General features: G+C 38.7%; 1 pseudogene across 1 annotated transcript; it reads right to left on the bottom strand.

The window, feature by feature from the left end:
- Positions 1-383: 383 nt before the first annotated feature.
- On the bottom strand, positions 384-1,291 carry LOC308652784 (olfactory receptor 14C36-like; annotated as a pseudogene). Its single transcript has one exon. The product of its transcript is annotated as an olfactory receptor 14C36-like (transcript).
- Between the last annotated feature and the right edge of the window lie 19,445 nt (positions 1,292-20,736).

Raw genomic sequence — 20,736 nt, 5'->3', positions numbered from 1 at the left:
TGTGTACATACACTTATGGTTGCACAAACCGTAAAACTCTGTATCATGTACCACCAGAGAAATAAGAAATTATACTCCATTTAGAATAATGAGTTAAAATGCGTTCTGCTGTCATGTGTAACTAATTAGAACAAATAATTAAAAATAAAAATGTATACAATGATAAAATTACAAATTTTATGATGTGTCCATGGAAAAATATGGTAAATCACAAAAAAGATATCTTATAAAATAAAATAAATCATCTCCTAATGATGTGATCCCAGTGTAGGCAGGGTTAGATGGAAATCTCAGATGTGAAGAGCTTTATCTAAGAACCACAAACAGGGAAATGAGGACAATCCTGAAATGCAATTTTATCATTTCTCTGAAAACAACTGTCTTTACATTACTCTCCTCACAGCTTCCTTTACCTGCTTGTTCCTGAGACTGTAGATGAGAGGATTCAGGAAGGGAGGAACCATGGTGTAAAAGGCAGAGAGAACCATATCCTGGAGGGTGTCAGAGGTTGCTGATGGTCTCAGGTACAAACTTGTGATGGAACTGAGGAAGACTGACACAACAAGGATGTGAGGGGTGCAGGTGGAGAAGGCCTTCCCTGGGGCTCTGGTGGGAAATTTCAGCACAGCAGCAAATATGTGAATATATGACATTATTATTATAGCCAAGCAGCCACCACCAATGATTATAATAGAGACAAGAAGAAGGACCATGTTGCTGGTGGTGTCAGAGCAGGAGAGCCTCAGCAGAGAGGGGACATCACAGAAGAACTGATGGACCACGTTTTACTGGCTGAAGGACAGCTGTAATGTGTTCCCAGTGTGCACACCTGCATACAGCAGACCACTGAGCAGGGAAGCCAGGGTCATGCAGACACAAATCTGGGGTTCATAATGAAGAGGTACTGGAGGGGCTGGCAGATGGCCACATAGCGGTCCCAGGCCATGATTGTGAGAAATAGCATCTCCACATATGCACAAAAAATGACCAAGAAGATATGTATTGCACAATCAGCTACTGAAATGACCCTGTTGCCAGTAAGAGATTTGACACAGGTATTGAGGACAGTGACAGAAATGAAGCACATGTCTAAGATGGACAGGTTCCTGAGGAAGAAGTACATGGGTTTGTACAGGTGCTGGTTAGCAGTCGTGACTGTAACAATGAGAAGGTTCCCTAACAAGGTACCCAGGTAGGTCATTGGGAATGCTGTGGAATAGAGGAAACTCAGATTCCAGCCATCAGGAGAGCCCAGGAGGAGAAATTCAGTTACCATGGTGACATTGGCCATTTACTTGAAATTCTGGTTATTTGAGAAGATGAAGAGTTAAAAAGAGGAAGTAAAAAACATCATTAATACAATTAGTTCACACATTCATGTCCAAATAGTTTTCTTATATTTTGTAGACACTTTGCCTGCAGAGGAAGGTATTCTTGGTTTTCTGATATGTTTAATCATTTCTGATCAGAGTACACCCCCCAGTGCTGGTTTGGAGGTCTGCAGCCCAACATCTGAGTTTGACCTTCAGGGCTTGTCCTCAGCTCCCCATCAGACCTCCCCTGACCTCCTGAGACTCCATGCAGAGCACTTCCAGGGTTGCCCAACTCCTCACCTGCATACCCACCTGTGTGACAGTTCATTGTTTAATGCTCTGTAGTTTACTTACCTTCATCCTCCTCCATAAATACAATTCAATATTATTTTGCCATTACCTCCACACCTAATAACTCAAATTATAAAGCAAATTGTAATATTTTTTACATTTTTATGTAAAGATCTATATATATCATGTTGGAGTACTGATCACTATGAACATGAAAACATTTGACTCATGAGAAAACCATCTCAATAGTTCAAATTTTTCCATTCCAGCATCACAGGCCCAGTGTTGTGGAAAACTGAGGTGACCTGAGTGCCCCTTAACTCTGCTGAAGTCTCTCACTCTCCCTGGTGCTCCCCAGGATGGGGGTGGTGCTGTCTCCTGGACACACACCCTCAACCAGCCTGTCCCTGCTCCTGCTGGGCTCTCTATTCCTCTCCAGGTTATCAGGGTAAGGTCTTCAGAGCCTCAGGCCCCGAGCAGCTGACACTCTCCTCAACTTCTACTTTGTACCTTTAAATGTTCTCTCTCTGTGTTCACCACCATGAAGTTGAAGTTCCCTTTGTCTAGACAATAATTTATATTTTCCTTGTGGAACCTTCCATTATTTTTCTTTCTTTTTAATGGCATCATAATTATACAAAAAGATACTGAATGTATGTGCTAAAAGAATATTTTTCCCATGGTTACAATACTTCTACAGCAGGTTAGACCACCCATAGGTGACTCAATCCAGAATCACCCATATTGTCATTTCCTCTGCCCTCTGCAAACCTGGTCCTTCTCAGCACCTTCTAGGTTAACCACACTTACCCTTAGAAAAGTGATCTTCCTGGTGAGCCTCCCTGGGTTCCTCTGGAAATGTGTGTTCCCCTGGGTCAGGGGTGGGTAGCCAGACACAGGTAGGTTGGTGTTAATTTCACAGTGAGGGTGAAGTTCAAGGGGTCCTACTCTGTCTACCTGAACACTGTCTTGCCCCATCCCCAATTCTTCCCTGATACAAACCTGAGGCTCACTCCCGAATGACCCCCTTGTTTATAGAATACTCTGGAACTTGCTGACACAAGCCTTTCCTAACTGTGACCTAGTGATATAATTTTCTCCATTAATGTGTATTGGGCTTTAAAGAAGGCTCAAATGAAACTTTTCCTCTGGAAACTGCTTTACAATCTTAAACTTTTCCCCCTTCTGTGTAGTGTTAGAAATAGACATATTATATTGCCTTTGATTAAATCAGCATGTATTCAACACTCAGATCACTGGTGCAAATTCCTTGATTTGGGACCTTGTATTGTTCATCTTTTTAGTATCAACTGCATGACTTCCTTCACAGTGGTATGGAACTAATGCCTGGTGGCTTTGTTGACTGATCACTCCCCTCAACTGGATTTCTTTATGCTGCTGACTTACAGATGAAGAGCTCTCACGCATGCTCTGCCCCTTCTACACTGCTATAGCACACACAGTGCAGGATGGTGGGAGGTCATGCAAGCGCAGGTGCCCTGTGCACTTGCAAATGTGTACATTTCCACTTTATAGCAGTAATTGCTCAACAAGCATAACGATGAAACAAGTATGGCTACAACGATTACTGATGGTTACGTTTTGGAAAGAAGAAAAATATTGATATTTTCAAGTAAATTGATTACCATGAGAGAAATAATACAATAATACATTATGTAAAAATATAAATGCACATGACAAATTCAGAAGGTGATGGGTGATGAGACAAATGCATTTTAAAAACTTTGCAGGTTTTCAACTTTTTATACTGACTTCCAGGCACTACAGGAGTCCTTGCTTACCACCCCTAGACATTTGTGTCAAATATAAGATAAACATATATGTACACAGGATCTGGAAGTTGGCACAGAACTACAGAGACATTTTTTTGTTTCCACTTTTTATACTAAACCATGTACTATTTTTAGTTTTCCAATTAAACTTAGTAAATTGTCCAGTAAGCAGTTTGAATCATATGAATTTAATTGTTGTCCTTCATTGCTTATGTGTTTAACTACTTCTTGAAAAATTCTCATCTATATTTGACTTACTTTTTTCATGGATCAGTCTCACAGGAAACTTCAGATTATGGATATGACAAAATAAATATAGGACCACTACCTGATTTCCTGGGGTCCTCCAAGTATTCTTGTAGATCTCAAAAATGTGATTAGTTTCTTCACCTAGATTTTTTTAAAAAATAAGAAATAAGTCTTCAAATTTTCTAATTTGACCTCACAATTTTAGCAATGTAGACAACTACATTGTCCTCTAATGAAAATGCTTATTGAAAATTCCCATAAACACCAAAAGTTGGTGTTATAAATAAAACAAAGTTCAGGTAACAAGAAGGTCAAGAATAGAATCATAAAGAGAAATTAGCATATTTTTAATGCCAGTAATTTGAAGAAGGGCTTCTGCAAATACTTTCGTGTGTTAGTGGAGAAAGCTGGGAGTTTTCTCTTTTGGTATTTCTCTGACAGTTCTTTACTATCAAGTAAGTAGATTGCATTAAAAAATGCAGTGGATTGTTTATGTTGTAAAATACAGGTTTTAATTATTTTCTAAATTACATTTTTACATATTAGCAATTATGGTTTAGTGTTATTGATCAGTCATTGAGGGATGCTGAGGAATACTTTAGCACATCTGACCCTAATGTGCTTCTAAAGACTGCATGACCCTATTATTATATTTTTACCACTAGACACACATCTTCATTACACATGATATGCTTTTAGTCTAAAATGTGAACAATTATTGAAAATGCAAACATATTTGTGATTAGGACAAAAAGGTGACGTTGATGAATTCAAAATGCTTCTATGAAAATTGTATACCATATTGGATGTTTTTATTTTCAACAGCTACTGAAAAATATGAATGAATGTAATTTATATAAATGAATTCATATCTACCTCCCTGCCACCTGCAATGTATTTGGCATTTTGTTTCTGTTGCCTTAATATGAATATATTTCTTTGTCAGCCATCAAAACTGTGCAGATAATTTTGTGCATTTTCTACGTGTGTGGTAAGTAAAAACTATTTGAATAGAAGAATTTTAAACCAATAAGAGGTAACATGAAGAATTATCACATGTTACTTGCAAACACTGTGCAGATATCCACCACGCTCCAGGTATAATACTACTGAAGCACTGGAAATCAGAAAATAGTATCGTGTTTACAAGTCTTCATTGTTACTATAATTCTTTGAACAGTTAACCATTTTTTCCTGGGGTGGCTGACAATCTGGATGAAGCTCCAGTTTGTTGAGCAGAATAAAAATGAGGCTCAGAAGTGCCTGGACTCTAACTGCCAAGTACTCCCTCCTGAGTGTTTCCTGTTCTCGGGGGGGGGGGGGAGCAGAACTGCGTCTCTCCTTGGTTTTTCCCATCAAATCTGTCTGCAACCAGGGTGCATCTGTGCAGTCAGCACAGTGCTATGTGGGATGTGGGAGGCTCAGTCACCTCTGCTTTATATGAACCTGGTGCCTGGCCAGTGGGAGCAGGACCCCAGGGAGCCCAGAGCTCAGCCTGCAGAGACAGCCAGAGGCCTGAGCACACCACCAGGCAGAGAGACCAGGAGAGAGGACCTGGCCACATGCCAGCATGGACAGTGGATGAAGCAGTGGAATTCCTTTGCTGGACATCTGTAGAGAAATGAGTAACACTAAGGAGAGACTGATGGTTCTCACTGTGTGTTTCCATCTTGCCCTCCTTCATCTCAGTGTGAATTAGGGGTATTTTGGTGTCAGATAATATTAAGGGTGCTGGGCAACTCTCATTCACTCACCAACCTGTAAATGGGAAACTTCTAACACTATCTGCAGTTTTGCTGCAAAAATTTCTTATCATTGAGATAAAATTCACATGACATTATGTTAACCTTTATAACAGTTCATGGTTATCAATTCAGTGTTATCTACCACATTACAAAATTGTGCAACTTCCAAATATATCTTCTTCCCAGATATTTTTATCACTTTCAGTGAAACACTACCCATTGTCCCTATGTATCTTTACTTAAGTCACTTGAAGACTCTAAGTATAATCTCCATGTTTAAATTTATGTCTTGCATGTTTGGTTGAGTAGAATCATTCAGTATGGGTTCTTTTTTATGACTTGGGTCAGTCACATGTTTTTCAAATTAATCCACATTGTAGTATTTGTCACAAGTTTATTCTTTTAGAGAATGAATACTATTCCTTTATATATGTATACCAGCAACTTAAAAAGCCTATATATCTTTCTATAAGCAGTTGGTCCTTTGTTCTGTTATCATAGTGTGGAATTGCCAGTCATTGTCTTTGGGCTTCTCGTCTTTTGAGATAGATTCCGTATTTACACAGGGTGCTGTCTTTTTGATGTGCTGTTGGATTTCATTTTCTAGGTTTTGCTGAGAATGCTTGCATGTGTCTTGATGAAGGATATGGGTCTGTAATCCTCTTATTTTGTGTGTAATTTTCTGGATCTTATACTAGGGAAATGATGTTTTTTGTGGAATGTGACTTGAGGAGTTGAAGTTCACTTCAGTTCCCTGGAGTGGGTTCAGGAGACGTGGTCTCACCTTTCTTTGAATGTTTGGTAGAACAGTAGTGAAGCCATGAGCTGCTGGAGGATTTTATGTTTTTGTTTTTGTTTGTTTGTTTTACTTAGAAGTATTTTATTAATGATTCAAATTTCTTGGTCATTATATATGTCCAGGTCATATATTTTCTCATAATTCAGATGTAGCATGTTATATTTGTCCCAAATTTATCCCTTTCTTGTATATTTTCCAATATGTTGAGATGTGGTTTTTCATAAGACTTGCTAATGGTTTTGGCATTTCTGTGACATCAGTTATAAAGTTTCTTTTATTCTCTGATATTTTATTTACCTTTGGCTTTTTTATTGTTAGGGTAGCTAAAGGTCTGTTGATTTTGTTTGTATTTTCATAAACAACTTTTGCTTTCATTGATATTTTTGTATTGTTATTTAGTGTTAATTTATTTCTTCTCCAATATCTATCATTGCTTTTTCAACTGCTTATTTTAAGTGTGGTTTGTGTTTGCTTTTCTACTGTCATTGTAGGATCTGTTCTTAGTCTTTCTGCTTTTTCGATGTAGGCATTTAGTGTTACACCCTTTTCCTTAGTAGTGCTTCATGAATGTCATAGGATTTGCTATGTTATGGTTCCATTTTCATTAATAGTCTTAGTAAAAGGAATGTTTTCTGGTGTCTTCAAATATCTCTCATTTAAAGTTAGTTTACTTTTTAGTTTTGAAAAGGAATTTGAACATTAGGAAAAAAGTCCATAAACAAAAATTTTCACAACTTCACAAGTATCGAAGAATGATCAATCAATAGACTATGACCATATATAAAATGACACATATTTTCCACAAACCAAATACATACAAAGTACCCAGTTCAGGCAGCATTTATGTGGGTTGTTTTCAGGATGCACTTATGCCAATATTTGGTGGACAGATTTGTGCATGTTATGTTAATTTTGTTCTTGTCAGCAATATGTGAGTACACTGATTTCTCTCAACTATAGCTACAAGAGTTTCACCAACTGACCTAAGTATATGGCTAGTCAATATCATTTTACTGTCTTTTATTTTTTATTTGATGTATCCCACACCTTCAGTCACAAACCTTGAGGGGATGTACCTCTCTCTTCATAGTTGCTCAGAGACTCCCCTTACACTGGGAGTCCTCACAATGGGTATGAAGGCAGGAATAGCCAATCTACTATGTTTCATGTCTTCTGGGATCTGATCTCCTCCACTGTCTCTTTTGCTCTGTCTACAACTTTTCTCTGCCTTGCTCAGTGTCCCTAAATAGACAAGGGTGCTGCCACTCAAGCCTGGGTGGCCCTTTGCCCTCAGTGCCTGGCCAAGCTATGCTCACAGCAGCTCATACCACCTGGTCCAGAGGCCTGAGTCCATTTATTTTTTCTTTCTCAATTTCACTCATCAATATTGTATAGTTTTAGGACCAAGATAGTTCACTCTTAGGTTAAATGTTGCTGCTTATTTTAAGTGTTTATTTTTCTTTCATTTTACATTTCAGTAGAGTATATTTAGAACATATTTCTACAAACATGGAATATATCTTATTCTAATCAGGATCACAGTATTGTGAAGTGTATACATCATTTTGATGCTAATGTAAATATGATTTTTCTTAATTGAATTTTGATAGTACATTATAATGAACAGAAATGCCAATGTAGGCAAATTCACCAGCATAAAAATTTCTCCTCTATCTCAACCTCTTCTGTAATTCAATGAATATCAATCCTCTATATGTTTCCCCATTAATTTCTGAGAAGTGAGTATATTTGAGATTCTCTTCCTATAGTTTCCCTTGTGTGTGATGGACAGTGGTTAATATGAGTCATGGGTTCTACTGCTTTAACTCAAGTCATATTGAGAACCAGCCTCATTGAACTCTTCTGTGATACCTACATTGGACAGGCACCGTTCCCTACCAGAAGTTCACATCCTGGTACTGCTAGATCCAGCTCAGAACCCCCAATGCCAAGTTCACTAGGCAGACCCTTCTTTCAGAGGTCTCTTCTGCAGATTTGAGGGGGTCATCTCTCCCCTCTTCCCCAGCATTTATCTGATGCGCTACATTTCCAAAGGTAGTAACTGCTTATCTCAGAATTACTTTATGGGAACACTTTTTATTTTATTTACTTATTTTCTTTTATTAGTGTTTATAGTTGTCCATAAAGACTCATTGTAACATAATCATACATACATTGAACTTAATTTAGTGCATTATAGTTCTTGCTTCCTGTCCTTTCTCTCCTCTTCTTCCTCCCCGATTCCCCTTCTTCTGTTCGACTGGTCTGCCTTATACTTATTTATTTTTAATCAATGTTTATATTAAATTAATAATTAGTGCTTTATAGATCCACATACAGTTGGAATCCACTGTTGTATATTTATACATGCACATGACCATTTCTGATCCCTCTCCCTTTCTCTGGATCTCCTTCCTCAATTCCACTGGTCTTCCATATATCTTTATGATATCCAACTCCATTTTCCCCTTTACTTTACTCTAGATTCTGCATTTGAGAGAAAACTTTTGATCCTTGACTTTCTGAGTCTGTGTTATTTTACTTAGCATGGTGTTATATTCTTTCATCCATTAACCAGAAAATGCCAAATTTAATTATTCCTTTTGAATGAATAAAATTTACTGTGTACGTATATCACATTTTCTTTATTCATGAATGTGTTGACAACCATCTGAGCTAGTCCCATAACTGCCTATTGTGAACTGTGCTTCCATAAACATTGATATGGCTGTATCTCCATAGTACATTGATTTTAGTTCTTTTGGATAAATACCAAGAAATGGTAAAGGTGAGTTATATGATGATCCCATTCCTAGAATTTCCATACTGCTTCCTAGAATGTTTGTATTAATTTGCAGTCCCACCAACAATTTACTAGGGTCCTTTCCTCCCCATATACCTGCCCACATTCATTATTTGTATTCTTGACAGTTGCCATTCTGACTAGTATGAGATGAAATCTCTATGTAATTTTGACTTGCATTTCCTTGATTGCTAGAGATGTTGAACATTTTTTCATATATTTGGTGGCCATTTGTATTTCTTTTTAAAATAAATATCTGTTTAGTTCTTTTAATTTTTATTGGGTTATTTGATTTTTTTGGTGTTCAGATTGTTTACTTCTTTATATATTCTTGATATAAATTTCTTGTCAGAAGAATAACTGACACGGATTTTCTCTCATTCTGAATTTGTTCTCTCTTCACCCTCTCTATCATTTCCTTGGCTATGCAGAAGCTTTTTAATTTAATGATACCTCATTGATCATTGTTTTTATTCCTTGAGCTTCAGGGGTCTTGCTAAGGAAGTCAGTGGATGCACCGCTACATGCTGACCCTATGCTTTCTTCTAGAAGTTGCCCTTTCTGGCTGGATTTCTACATCTTCAATCCATTTTGATCTTACTGTTGTGCAGGGTGGGATATAAGGACCTAATTTTATTCTTGTATATGTGGATATTCAGTTTTCTCAGCACCATGTTTTCAAAGCGATTATTTCTCCAACATATATTTTTGGTCCCTTTGTCAAGAGTCAGATGACTGTGCATGGGTTTGTCTCTGTATCTACTTTCAATTCCATTGGACTTCATGTCTATTTTAGTGCCATAACCATGCCCTTTTTGTTACCATAGCTCTAAATCCATTTATTCTATTTATGTGATGTATTGCATTTACTAATTTGTATTTATTATTTATTATTTATTTATTTATTTATCCCATGTATCCCTGGGATAAAATAACTTCATCATGGTTTATTATCTTCTTCATGTATTTTTAAATGTGTTTTCTGAAAAAGATTAGGAATTTTTGCATCTGTGTTCATCAGGGACATTGGTCTGTAAATTTCCTTCCTTGAAATATCTTTGTCTGGTTTTGGAATCAGAGTTTTCCCACTCTTCAATTTCATGAAATAATTTGATAAAGACTAATCCTACTTCTTCTTTAAAGGCCTAAATGGTCTTTTATATCTCATAGGTGCCCTCCCAATTACTTTGATCTTCTTTTAAGTTATTGAATATTTTAATAATCAGATTTTTATAATCTTTCTCTGGAATTCCATTTATCTGTGGGATCCTTTGTTGGTGTGTTGTGAGTTTGGGAGGAGGTTCTCTTGCATGTTTCCTCAAGATTTTGAAGGTCTGGAATGTGCACTTCAGTTGACTTGGACTCCTTCCTTTGTTAAATGTGTGTCCTTTGTGAGTAGTTATCATTTTGGTTCTAGGGACCTCTCTCTGTCTTTGCTGAAGGAGTCAATGTCCAGGATTTGGACCTACGCTTCTTCTCTGTTTCTTTGTGCCCAGACCATTGTTGTTGTTTTCCGCTGTATTCAATGTTAGGAAGCATTTCTGAGGCTGTGGTGAGCCTAGTTCATGTGTGGAGTGAGATTTGCTGATACTTGACTGGGTTTTGAGTATTGCTGGGCAGCAAGATCTCTTCATTGTGAACTTAAAGTGTCCCAACCACTTTCAGCCCCTAATTTCCTCCCTGTCAGGACCCAGCATTCTCCACATGGATCTTCCAGCACAGCAGAGAAACCTGGGCTTCCTGAGAACAGTACAGGAGCCTGGAAGTATACCTGAAGAATGACCAGGGACTCTTTCAATTGTTTGCAATCCTTATTGACCTGGAAACAAGTCTCAATATTAAATTATCTTGGATAAAATGCTTAAAGTCCATTTCTCTCTTCCTGACGAGATACAAATGGATACACAGCTCGGTGTCAATCAAAATCCAGCTCCCTACTTCTCCTCCTCCTAGCTTTACAGAATGAGCCAGGCTACTCCTCCCTTGCAAATTCCTCCCTTCAGGTTTACTAATCCTAACTCCTCTGTATTAGATTTATCTCCTATTGACCCATAATGTGAGTTCCTATCAGTCCCTATCTTCCTAGCAATCCCATTTCGGCATGAGTTCACAGTATCGGTCAATCCCTCACTTACATAATCAGAAGTCTGTTGTGGATCAGGCATTGACAAAAACTGTAAAATTCCCTTTCACAACACAAGAATCCTTATTGGGCTGCACCTGGGTAGAGTACTGTTTGGTAGCTACTGAACCACAACTTTAGGTGGCTCAGATGGGTCTGAATCCTAGCCCTGTATCTACAGCAGAGAGGCCAGCCTACTAAGGGCGTGGGCATGGCCTGAAGGGCATGGGCGGTGCTGGGGTGGGGGGAGTGAGGGTGTGGCCCCAGCCTGGCCATATTAGACTGCCATGGCCTGGAGGGAAGGAAACCAAGTCTCCCCATCTAGGTTTTCCAAAAGCTCTGGCGGCGTCTTCCTCCCTATTCCACCTGGTGATGGGACTCCTGAACTTGGTCTAACAAATGCTCCAGTAGATCTGGAAATTGTGCAGAGCAAATCATAAACGCCACTCTTTTCAGAGCCCCAAAGTCCTCCCAAATTTTGATTATAACTGTAAATGAAGTTACATCAGGGTAAGGATGGCTTCGTGACTATGGAGAGCCAGTACCACCCGATCACTGACCAATGATGGTGTTTGTAACCAACAAATTCTGAGTTACCTGTAGAAACACATCAACAATGAGAAGACAAGGAGAAAAACCAAAAGTGCTCATGAGAGACACCACAGACCCAGGCAGCCTTCTGCAGGTGAGGAGAGTGTCCACCGGAAGCTTGCCTTGTCTTTATTCAGAGTTTTGTCAAATGATAAATCACTGAAACTGTGTGCACATCTGTCACTTGCTTCTGATGGAGTTTCCTGAGTTTTTTGTTTAAAGGCTGCAGAGCTGCTGCCCCTCCCTGGGCTATGGAGGTTACAATAGGGGAGGGTAGATGGGCAGCCAAGAGCAGCTGCCTGGTGCAAAGCTGCTGGGCCCATAAACTGTGGCACACTTACAGGACAATGCTGATGAATTTCTGAAGACTGAGTGTGGATTGGCATGAAGAGAGATTCTGAGCCTTAAACCTGAGAGGTTCTCCAGGGGCCTGGTTGGCCAGTGCAGTTGACATCAAGCAACTGTCCAGCTGCGGAAGCAGATTTGCTTTTCTTCTCTTTTTGGAATGATATTTTTGATGCCAGTTTTCTTCCTTTTTAGAGAAATTTAACATTGAAACCGGAAAAGGCTGTAATGAAAAGGTATTTGAAAATTGACTGGCTTGCATCGTGGAGACTCCCCTTAATGAGGAAGTGTGTATTTTTCAGTCTTTTTTCTCTGGATATTGGGTTGTGTTGTAGTCACCCAGAGGTGTTGAACACCTGGAGGCAGTTATCTCTCATGTGTCATGGTGTATTGTGATTAGCATAATAAAAGAGAGTATAACAGTCACCTAATTGGAATGCCTTTGTGACATAAGCTGCACAGGCATCAGGCAGCTTGCCTGTGATGGTGGCAGTAGGTGCTGTCACTGTCCGCATCTGTAGTTTTGTTAAATCTGTCATTATTTGAGGGGATGACCAAAAAGTGGTGTGTTAGTCAGTTTTTCATTGCTGTGACCAAAATACCCAACAAGAATAAGTTAGAGAGGGTAATGTTCAGTTTGGTCTCTGGTTTTAGAGTTTCAGTACATGGTGGACCAGTTCTATGCTTTAGGCCATGGTCACAGGGTGTGGTGGATAAAAGCTGCTCAGCTCATGGCAGCCAGATAGCAGAGGGAGTGAGGGGGAAGGGTCTGCAGGGAAGATATATCTTTCCATTCAAACTAGGATGGTCTGATTAGGTCTCAGCTCTCCTGATCCAATAATTTCACAGCTTCCTGCCGTAACACAGGGGAATACCTCCCATCTTGCAGAACTGGAGATCAGGGAAGCCTCTGTGTTCATGATGAGTAAGCATGTACCAGCCTCCATACATAGTGAACTACCACCTAGCTGGGTTCCAAGCAGGGTATAACATGACCCATCAGTGTGTCCTTATATCTAAGCAACTGAGCCTCAGCCAATCCTAGGCCGAAGCCTGTCCAGTGATGAGGAAATGAGGCCAAGGTCAGGCTTCATCCACTGGGTATTCCCTGCATGCCATTTTCTGTCTTCCTGGTTGTGAGGCCTGGGGCACATTAGCAATGTCCTTCTGTGTGGAATACTGGCCAGTGCTAGGACCTTTTTCTCTCTGCAATAAACTTTGTTACATTATACTGGTCTCAGTTTATCTTTATCAATTTTGATGGGGTCAACAGGACTTGACATAGAGCTTCCAGTGAATGCAGGAGCCCTAGATGACAACACCAGGAACCTCCAGAGTCCATTGGGTCCAGAGATCTCTCACAACAGCTAAAAAGATAACACAAAGTTCAGGTGAACATTGCACTACCCAAGGAACCATTTGATTATCTTAGAAGTTTGCATTAGAATGTTACTAGAGTTTTCAGTACTTCCATTTCCATGTTTGGGAAGTCTGTGTACAAATACCATGTAATATATTGGTCTAATTAAATAGTTATATGAGAGTGAAAGTATATAGGGTAGTCTGGGGGAGCCCTTGGAATAAGCTTCTGCTTGTTGGTGACATTGTTTCTTCAGCTTGCTTAGTTCATGCCTGTGCCTTCAGAGTAGGAGAATCGGATGAATCACACTCTCAATATGCATATTCTATATATCTTATTACTAAATTAATAGTAAGCAGCATTCTTACTTGTCTGTCCTAGTAAATAATCAGTTGATTCATATATATAGAATGCCCAGGAATTAGGATGTACTAAAACAGGGACATTATTATTTTTGTCATTATTTTGCTCTACATTTTTGTTTCATAATGAACAAAACCATGTGCTTTTCAATTGAAAATCAGTTAATACGAAGATTATTGAGGATTTAAGACATCATGAAATTAACAATCCATGTCATATTAGCTAGAACACAAGTTGGCACAATTTTTAAGAAGTCAAGCAACATGTGTAAGTAGGTTATCACAATATTGATTTAAATTCTACTTTTAGAAACTTAGATAATAACCACCAAGTATTTAGAGTGGGCCTTTGAATCGCAGTTATTGTAGTGAAATCTGAAAGTAATTTTTATAACAATCTACAGTGGAGGAATTTGATGTTAGGATCCAGTAAGATATATAATTGTTCCAATGAAGTTGATGGATATGTAGAAACTGTAATGTAATAACTATTTAAAATGAATACAAATGACAAAGAAGTTTCTCTATTTACTTATAAATAAGCTAAAGGAAATATACAGCTCAGTACATTTTTGTTTGTGTCATGGGGCAGGCTATATGGACAATGACCAAACAGACTCCATTTTACCCTGAGACTCCATGTCATGTAAGAAATGTGCCTCCCATGGGAACACTCTGCCTTCGTACCTATCAAGAGTTGCTTAGCATAGCATGCTTGGTAACATAAATTGGCAATTCTTACACAATTTAAAATTGTTCTCTCTTTGGTTCCCATTTTTCTTGGGCAGTGTACCCTCTCAGAGATTGTTTGTCCAAACATTAGTAACCATTCTCTAAATTGTACTCAACTAGGGTCATTTTTGACCCATTTCCCTTCTGCTTGCTTGCTGCTATGCCAACCTGGAAAGTCCCATGGGAAATACCAATGTACCCATTGCATTGTTCCACTAACTGCTCAGTGTAGCTTCTGTAACATGCTTGCTTGCAGATTCATCAATCCAAATGTAGTTTTGGCAGTTTTTGCTTTTAAAGAACTTGAAATGCTCAGGCTTGGGGCTATTCCTTGGAGAAACAGTTATGGGTGCTGTAGGGAGCAGTTGTCGGCTGGCCAGGTAAATAAAGACTCTCCAATTTGAACAAAATGGACTTTGCATGTTTCTAAGTGGGGTAGCCCATAGCGGTTTGCACACATGTAGATAAAAGAGCTATATCTGCATGTTACCTGTATACTAGCTATGTGGAAGGAGATGGAGACACCTATTTAGTTACATGGAGGTGTACGTAGAAATGTACACAGGCTGCTTTATATTTTCTCTATCTCCTATCTTCTGTTTATCATTTTGGTCAATATGAAACAGGTTTCTCAGTAAAAAATTAATTAAATTCATTGTGTTTGAGGACAAACTAAAAAAATGGTTTGCTAATTTGGGAAGATATTTCAAAACTGTACTGGAAAAAAATTATAATTGGTGCCACGCATGCTAAATCCTCAAATACATAAAAAAAATCAGGTTCATAATTTTACCTTATTGTTGTTCAGATTTCCTTCCTTCTGTGAGGTTCTGCAGCACTAATGTCCAGGAAGAAGAGAGGCCCCTGAAGAGACAGACGGCTCCTGGCACTCTGGAGTTAGCTGGTTCATGCCTCACCACCTGAAATCAAGTGGTGTTGTCTACCTAATGGTTACTTCATCTAACGGAAAATAATGAAGAAACATGATGCATGTCAGTGTCACAGCTGTAACTACTATGCCACATGGAGGTGGCTGGCTCTCCTCCCTCTCCATTTGGAGGGCCTCTGCAACTGGTTTCATTCTACCCAAGAGTTGAGGGGCTGAGGTTGTGGAAGCTTCACTTCCCACATGTGAGTAGCTATCCTGAATTCTGTCCACCATGATAAAAATGGGTGGCACCCAATCCACGCTCTGGGGTGCAGGGAGGAAGCACTCATTACTTTATTTGATATGTTTGTATTTCAGCCATATGCAATTCTAGTTGCTCCAGTTAGAACAGTGAAGTAAATAGCACAATCTTTCCTCCTGGAGCCTGGAACTCACAAAAGATAGCATTAGTAGCTGGGATAGAAATATTCTATTATTGTAATTTTATAAAATCCCATAAAACTGGGAAATTGTAAATTGCTAAATTGTTGGGGTTTAAGTGTGCAGAGTTTAGCTCCCTCAGGCCTGACTTTTTGCAAGAGCTGTGGCTGTGATTTAGGTCAGCTGAGGCAAACCTCAGTTAGGAGGAGGAAAAGTTCTCTTCCCCTTATCGCAAGTCACAAGTTCTGCAAGGTTTGGCCAAGAGGAAGAAGCTTCCTGCATACTGGACCTGGGAACAGTACATTCAGGGATTAGATAATGTCTACAAAGAACTTTGGGAGGGTACTTATCAAATGAACAGGAACAATCTGAATTTAGCTCTGTGTACCCGCTGAGGCATGATATTTGGGCAATGTGGGTAAAATGTTAATTGCTTGCTTTGTTAGAAGAAGAATATAAAAGGAACTTGCAAATAAATCTCAGCATGCAGTTGCAATTGCTGCCTTGGCTCTGCATCCCCTGTGTCCCGGTTATTTCGCGACCCTTACCCAGGGACCCGAATGCTCTAGACGTTCACACTAAATAATTTTAGAAAAAAGTTTCTGAGAAAATAAATTAGAGTTATTGACTCACTCGAACACTTTTTATTTACCAAGGCAGAGGTCATTGAGAGGAGAGGAACTTCCTGTTCATTTTGTATTTTTGTGAATAAAACTGCCATGTGCTATGTGTTCTACACTTTGCAGAGTAGGGTGGGTTGTTTCTATTTCATAAGCAACCATGTGGAGGGAGCAGTGGTGCTGGGAAATGTCCCAGTGATGGACATCCCCATGCACGCTCACACTGACACATGTGCATGTTCACCCACACAGGGATGTGCTTTGCTTTATCTCTGGAGAAAATATCTATCACTTGCCCATTTTTAATCAGGCTCATTGTGATTGAAGTGTAAAAGTCACTTACATCTAGAATAAAAATTCCATCAGATGCAGATTTCTCTTTCCCATCCCACAGGCAAGTTGCCTTTCCAATCTTAACAATATTTTTTTTTCATATTTATATTTTTCATTTGCTTTCTCTGCATTTAGGTTCTATTCCATGAAACTGTGATCCTGTCCTGAGTCCTGGAGCTTTATCAAAGGTCTTCTTGTAGGAGTTCAATGGATTTAAGCCTCACAGTTAAGCCTGTGTGCATTTTGAGCTAAGATCCAGGATGTTATAGAGGCCCAAGTCACCCTTTTGCGGAGGTCCCAGTACCATACAGTGGAGAAGCCTGACACCCTGTTCAGTAATCTCAGCACCCTCATTGAAAATCTCCCAGCCCAGAGTGCAAGGGCTGCGGTGAGGACTCAACCTTTTGCTCTCTGCACTGTGTGAGGGATGCAGGTGCTGATTTAAATAATCTCCTTGTTGTATGTTTGGAAACCTCAGTGTGAGGACTTTAATTTTGCTCATTTCTTTTCAAGACTATTTTAGCTTTGGAGAACAGTTTCATTCTACATTAATTTTGTAACACTTTTTTTGTATCTGAAAGGAAAATAGGAATAAAAAAATTGATAATGATTTCATTGAATCTATAGAGTATTTTAGAAACTGGAGGTATTTTAATAACATTAATACTTCTTATCCACAAGATAAAACATCATTCTACTTATTTATAACTTTAATTTATTTTGACAATGCTTTTCTTATACTTTCATATAAGAATCATTAAGATTTTGATTAAATATACTTTTTCCTTCTTGATACATAATTTAATGAGATAACTTTTTAATTTCCTTTTGTGATTTGTTATTGTTAATGCAAATGATAAAATTTTGAGTGTTGAGTTTGTATCTTTAAACTTCTTTGAATTAGTTGATTTTTTGGTAAATTTTTAGGGTTTTCTACATGTAAAATGATGTCACCTCTAAACATATTTTAAGTTCTTTTTAAATTTCAATCCTTATGCCTGATTTTTTAAAATTAAATGTAATTTTTTAGTGGCAAATTTGTGATATATGCAGCAATTTCCCTAATTTTTGTTGTTTGTTCATTTGAGACAATTTCTTGTCAAAGGTTCATAATTTTATTTATCAGATTTTTTTATATCAAACCACATACAGTTGAACTTTCTTCTCTGATTCTGTGTTTGTGAGCTTGCTTGTTGTGATTTTCCCACAAATGTGACCCCAGACTCTGTACTTGGAGCCCTTAAGGACCACTCCTAAAATACAAGAACAGTGCACTGTTTGAGTTACACTAATGCATACTCCTGGTTTAGGAAGGATGGAGCAGGACTCTGTCTTCTTCTTCTTCTTTGGGCTCTCAGTTCATACACCAGTGTACTCTCTGTCAAGGTCCTGCCTCACTGCTCTAGTTACTATGCTCTTGGTGCTTTGCTGTTCAGAAGGCCATGCACGTGTGTGCTGAGCTGCTGTTCAGTGTCCCTGAGCACTATTAGGTTCTGATGTGCCTTACAATGAGATGAGCTTTGAGGGCCTGCATAACAGTGCTGACAGTGATAAGGTGCATTGAACAGCAGGTCCTCTCCCAGAAACATGCAGAGAACAGGGTGTGTGTAGTTGGATGGTTAAAAGGCTGTGATCAGTTGCAATCAAAGCTGTCAGGGCCTAAACTGAATTTCTCATGATAGCAACGGGGCGGTGTTTACTAATCCAGCATTTGCAGTGACTTTGTAGTACTGTCAGGAGTTAGAATTGATTGACTCTATTTGAGGGTATAGTTGAGGCCTGGTGCGGTGGTGCACGCCTGTGATCCCAGTGACTTGAGAGCCTAAGGCAGGATGATCAAAAGTTCTAGGCCAGCCTGGCAATGGAGCAAGACCCTGCCTCAAGGTAAAAAATTAAGATGTCAGTGAATGTAGTTCAGTGGTGAAACACACCTGGGTTGAGGTGTAGGAAAAAGGAAACAAAAAGAGTACTTCTAAAAAGAATATTCAGAGTGGTATTTTTTCTATCTAATAGATGTATAATGAAACTACAAAATTTGCTTAGATCTCCTATATATATGCCCTTGTTGAAAACTTGTCAACATAATTACATACATTTAGAATATTTCTGACCTGTCTACTCTGTTCCATTTGCTTGAGTTACTGGTTTTATGCCAGTGCACACTGTAGATTGCAATGGCTTTGTAAAAATATGTTAAATGAGAAAGTGGAATGCCTCCAACTTTGTTTTTCTTTCTCAGCATGGCTGTGAACATTTAAAGTTTTTGTGGTTTCATACAAATTTTCAGATTTTTTTCTATTTTTTATTACATACACATATTACATGTGTAAGTCATATATATATATACATATGTGTACTATTGATACCGCTGTTGACCGGTGACGAGTCCTTGCTTCCCCGAAGTTGAAGAATAACACCAAAGAAGCACGCCGAGGCAAGGTCAGAGTAGAAAGTAGAAGTTTATTAAAGGACAGCAGAAAAGACTTCTCCCGGAGGAAGAAGGGGACCCAAGAGGTGGAATCCGTGGCAGTGCAGTTGTTTCTCCTTCTTATAGTTTTGGGGATGGAATGTAGGTTGGAAGGCCTGAGGGGTGGGACACTTCTTTGTAATGGGCTATCTTTAAGTTTGCTGGGGGCTGTTCATTAACACTTCTTTGAGGTGGACTTTGGCCTAGGGCCTTTTTGGGACTTCCTCAACATTCCATGAGTTGTCCTGTGTTTTCCCTGAGTCATTCCCAGCATGGCCTCCATTTTAGATTTCACTCGATATTAGACCCGATTTACCTAACTACACTGACTACCTAACTTTAAATCTGGCCTCACTATGTACAAAATGATACTCATAATCAAACTTTTTGTATGTGATACCTGAAAATTTTGAGCCCACATAAGTATGGGGGGCAGAAATAGAGTGAGGTTGGCTGGGGTGAGTAACTTCTGGTCAGCAACTGCCCAGCATGAAGACTGCACTCCAGGTCACTGTGTACTTGACAGTTGAAGAGGGCAGATCCTAAATGTTCTCACCACAGACAAAATAATGATAAATATGTGAAGTGATAAGTGTGTGCTAAGGCATCTGAATGCCTCCTGCTGTTTTTCATATCTGTGTCCTCTGGGTAGAATGTAACATCTTAGTGTTCTGTTGAGCAGTAGTGCTGAGAGAAGGGACCTTGCCTTATTCCTGATCTTAGATGCACAGATTTCAGTCTCTTCATTGAATTTGGTATTATCTGTGGGCTTTTTATACCTGCCTTTTACTATGTTGATGTATTATATTCCTACTTTAATGTACATTTTTATCTTGTTCAGTTTTTTAAAATGTTTACATATTAATTTTAATGATCATAGTTTTTGTATTAATTTTGTTAATTTGATGTATTACATTGATTGACATGGGTTAAACCATCCTTGCATGCTGTGTATAAATCCCATCTGCTCAGGAGTATGGCTTTTTTTAATGTGCTGCCCAATTCAGTCTGCTAGTTTTTTTTTCTTCTTCAGGATTTTGAGTTACTAGTCACTTGGGGATATTGCTCTTTTGTTTTCTTTTCTTGTAATTTCCTTGGTTGTGGTTTCAGGGAGATGATTTGCTTCTCAGAATGAAATGAGAGTGTTACCTTCTCTTCAGTTCTTCAAAAGAGTTTGAGAAAGATTGCTGTAAACTCTTCAAATATTTGTTAGAATTATCTAGTAAGTCACCTCTCTATCTCATTTTTCAAAGGAAAGAATTGCCAATCAAAGTTATCCTTCTAAGAAAATAAACTATCAAAGTTTTATTTTCACATTATTTGAAGAAAATATGATAGAAAGGTAAACACTATTCTCTCACAGAAACATGGCAAGTCCTGCCTGTTCATGCTAGGACCCGAGTGCTACTCTAGCAGCATAATTAGCCAAACATCTCAGTCCTCTCTCTTCTTTCTTGGCAGTTTACTTTTGCAACATGCTTTTGGGCACTAATTTTCTCAGT

The sequence above is a fragment of the Spermophilus citellus genome (assembly GCF_964194105.1).
Source record: "Spermophilus citellus genome assembly, chromosome: 1".
NCBI lineage: Eukaryota > Metazoa > Chordata > Mammalia > Rodentia > Sciuridae > Spermophilus > Spermophilus citellus.
Note: the sequence above shows the minus strand (reverse complement) of the source record. Positions and strands in the feature narration are given on the sequence as shown.